Source organism: Bison bison, unplaced genomic scaffold (assembly GCF_000754665.1).
Source record: "Bison bison bison isolate TAMUID 2011002044 unplaced genomic scaffold, Bison_UMD1.0 scf7180017864260, whole genome shotgun sequence".
Taxonomy (NCBI): domain Eukaryota; kingdom Metazoa; phylum Chordata; class Mammalia; order Artiodactyla; family Bovidae; genus Bison; species Bison bison.
This window is the reverse complement of record NW_011494832.1, coordinates 884,096-888,031: the sequence shown is the minus strand read 5'-3', so window position 1 is coordinate 888,031 and position 3,936 is coordinate 884,096. Positions and strand designations below refer to the sequence as shown.

Here is a 3,936-nt window from a genome sequence, read left to right as displayed (position 1 = left end):
GTCACCATCTGCAGTGATTTTGGAGCCCAAGAAAATTAAGTCTGTCACTGTTTCCATTGTTTCCCCATCTATTTGCCATGAAGTGATGGGACTGGATGTCATGATCTTAGTTTTTGAATGTTGACTTGTAAGCCAGCTTTTTCATTCTCCTCTTTCATCCTCATCAAGAGAATCTTTTGTTCTTTGCTTGCTGCCATTGGGGTGGTATTATCTGCATATCAGAGACTGTTGACATTTCTCCCAGCAGTCTTGATTCCAGCTTGTGATTAATCCAGCCTGGCATTTTGCATGATGTACTTTGCATAGAGGTTCAATAAGCAAGGTGACAATATACAGCCTTGATGTACTCCTTTCCCAGTTTGGAATAAGTCTGTTGTTCCATGTCTGGTTATAACTGTTGAGGAAGAGGAACCTTACTTATGCATTACTTAGATTCTAATGGGTTTTCTGATAACCTCTATTAATTTTCATGAAAAAATTATCAGCTGTGCTTTCAAAGGATTAGCCTCCAAACTATGAAGTTTGGATTTTAGTTGATTCACTTCTACTTAATTTCAACCACTTGAGCTTACAAATAAAAATGTTCTTTTAGCACATTTATTGCTCCAATGAATGCCAGTTTCAAACCTAGTATCTATAGTCCTTTCCTTAAAATCCTTGCAATTTTAGAATTTTTGGTTAGATTTGTTAAATAGGCCATTTTCTAACTTCTTCAAAATCAACATGTGTAGTTTCCCACTTTCAGAAGTTCTTTCTGGGTTAGGAGAATGGTGTGAAACTTTTAATTTTAACATCTCTATTAGATAAACTATTTTTATTTACAAATGAATCACTCATCCCACATCTCAAATTCCTTTCGTTTTCTTCAACTCTAAAACTCAAGATGAAACTACAGAGAACCTAGGCTATTTTGAGGAAGTTACGTGGTTCAAATTCTGTGATTTCTCAATGTGGTCCCAGAATTCCACTCCAGTTAGGGTGTGGTATTTGTATAACTAGGAATCCTCAGGCTGAATGGTAATTGAGTCTTCTAAGTCACTGGACATAATCAACACAAACACCAGCTGCTGTAGCCCTGTGTTCTGATCCCAACCTTGTGGTTAACTACGAGCTTTGCTTCTTGAGACCAGACACTAATTTCACCTTCTTAAGCCTGTGTTCTCATCTATAAAATAAAGGTCTTGATTATAAGATCTTTAAATCTCCAACTCTATTCTATGCTCTGATATTTAGAAAGATGATGGTTAGTTCTTAAACCCCCCCAAAAGCAGAATATCCCTACTCTATCCAAAAGACAGTTCCAGTACCTAATGATTCTGAGGCAGCTTTCTTTTCCTTTTTTTGGAGGTAATATTTAAAGTGTGCAATGTGAGGTTTAATGTAAATATAAATTATGAAATGATTACCACAGTCAAGTTAACACATCCATCAAAGAAGCAGCTTTTTAAATAAAGAAGATAGGACATTATCCAGTTCTGCCTTCTCTAGAGCTGAAGGATAATCCATCAGCATTCTTTTCCTATTTACCTTCCACAGATTGTAAACCAGTAAGTCACCTTTCAGGGCTTCCCTGGTGGCTCAGTGGTAGAGAATCCCCCTGTCAATGCAGGGTTCCATCCCTGTGTCTGGAAGATTCCCTGGAGGAGAGCATGGCAACCCACTCCAATATTCTTGCTTGGAGAATCCCATGGACTGCGGAGCCTGGTAGGCTAGAGTCCAAGAGTCGGACCCAACTTAGTGACTAAGCAATTACAAAAACCTCACCATTCACTAATCTTTTCCTTAGTGAATTACCTCCAAAGCTCAGCTATTTGTATACTGTTTTTATGACATTGGCTGTATCTTTCTGGTATCTTTGTTATTATTTCTCAGCTTCTCTACGTTCTTTTTTTATTTTGTTTTTTGGTGGTTTTTGCCATACATTCACATGAATCAGCCATGGGTGTACATGTGTTCCCCATCCTGAACTCTGTTCTTTTTTACTTAAATTTATTTTGAGGGGAATTTTTATATAATCACTGCTTGATGAGGACTGTAAAATCAATCTTGCTTCACAAAAATAGAGGTTAACAGAAAATAAAATCAGAAACCTACTGAGTTTTTAAAATAGGAAAGTGAAGATGTTTCTGTATGACAAAGGCAACCTGCTCCATTTACTATGAAGGTTCAGCGTAGTATCTCCCCATGATTTCAGTGATCTCACTTTTATGCACTCCCAATATTATCAGCCTGAGTAAGCATTTCTGTTGAGTTTCATGCACTTTACAGGTAGGATGATTTTCTTATGAATATGGTGTTGAGAGTGGAGAACTACCTGAAATCAACCACTAGCTCAACTGGAGAAACAGGTCTGTATGGGAAAATCAAGAGTTTCTTTTATCTTTATTTACAGAGGAAGTTTTCAAATCTTAGCAAGCCTAAAAAAATCACCTTAAAAAAAAAGTGAAGCTGTTAGTCGCTCAGTCGTGTCCAGCTCTTTGCAACCTAAGACTCTGGTTAAAATGCACATTTTCTGTGCCTTGCCCAGGTGTAGACTAGAGCCCAGGAGTCCACATTGTAAAACAGCTTCCCAGATGACTGCAATGCAGGGATTTTCAGACCTTCACTTTGAGAAATGTGACACAGAGCTCCTTGGTCTGTTACTGCATTTACTCATCCTTCAGTAAGGGATGAGCAACTTCTGGGTGCTGCTGCAGAAAAGTGTGCCAAGAGGCAAGATTCAGTTCATGTCTCCATGTGGTATTTGATTGTCAAATGAGGTGTACTAGCAAGACTTCTCTAGAGATTCAGGGTTAGGAAGGTCACTAGAGGCTGAAGCTGTGAGAGGACTTTGTGGTCCAGCTTGGAAGGCTCTGGTGATCTTTCTTTCTTTCTTTCTTTCTTTTGAGAGGGAAGATGGTGGAATCAGAGGGTTTCTGGAGTCAGGCCAACATGGAACTGAAGGTCTAGGTGAAAAGGCTGGAAGGGTCAGGTAAAGCATAGGCACTTGTTCCTGGGGTCGGCTTTCCTCCAGGTCTTTACATAGGGACATGAAGACAGCTTTGAGGGAGAGTAATAACTTGGCATTCATGTTCAGGATGGGTTGGATCTGCAGTGCCAAAGGTACAGCAAGCAGTAGTGACAGAACACTCTCAGTTGGAAAGAAAGCTGAGTGGCACGATTAAAAACAAAACAAACAAACAAAAAACCATACTGGACTTGTTTGTACTTGTATGGGGGTGAGATGGTGTCCAGAGTGACGGGTGACCTTGGAGGAAGGAGAGCACTTGTAAAAGACAAAGTGCAAAGGGAGCCTTAATTCAGCTTCCTTCAAGCCAGTGTAGGGAACGATCTGGTAAACAGGCATAGGACCTGTCTGTGTTGAGCCAACTGACCCTTTCCAGCGTCTCCACGTCTCTCTTAAAATAGAATCATCTTCTTCACACACTCCTCGCCTCTACTGACTACCTAAATAATACTAATAAAACACCGTCACCCTGAAATTGGGTCGAATAGGCCCAAATGGCCAGCCGCTTTGGCCCTGGCGATGGACCTGAAACTTCTCAGGTGAACCAGCTATTACCTCTCTCTAGCCAACTGGTTTCTGAACTTTGTTGCACAATGGACTCACCTGGGCATTAAAAGAGACAAAAACAACAAAAACCCAAACACCTAGTGCCCACATGTAACGTGCAGCATAATTTGGGAACCATCGGTCCAGCCACATCTCCACAGCTTTTTTTTTTTTTTTCATTGGAGGCTAATTACTTTACAATATTGTAGTGGTTTTTGCCATACATTGACATCCACAGCTCTTAAAAGACCAAATCCTCCTTCTCTGCCTTCAGCCTGGAGGGTGCCAGCGGCGGGTTTGGGGTCGGGTGGGGTCTGATCCCCGCGCCGCAGTCTCCCTTCCCCCCAGCCGGGTGTGCACAGCTCGAGGCTCGCGTGCGCGGC

General features: G+C 41.1%; 1 protein-coding gene across 1 annotated transcript in view; it reads left to right on the top strand.

Annotated features, from left to right (window-relative positions):
• Positions 1-3,936, top strand: part of GSAP (gamma-secretase activating protein) — a 149,747-nt gene that overhangs the window by 46,715 nt on the left and 99,096 nt on the right. The gene's annotated exons all lie outside the window — the stretch shown is intronic.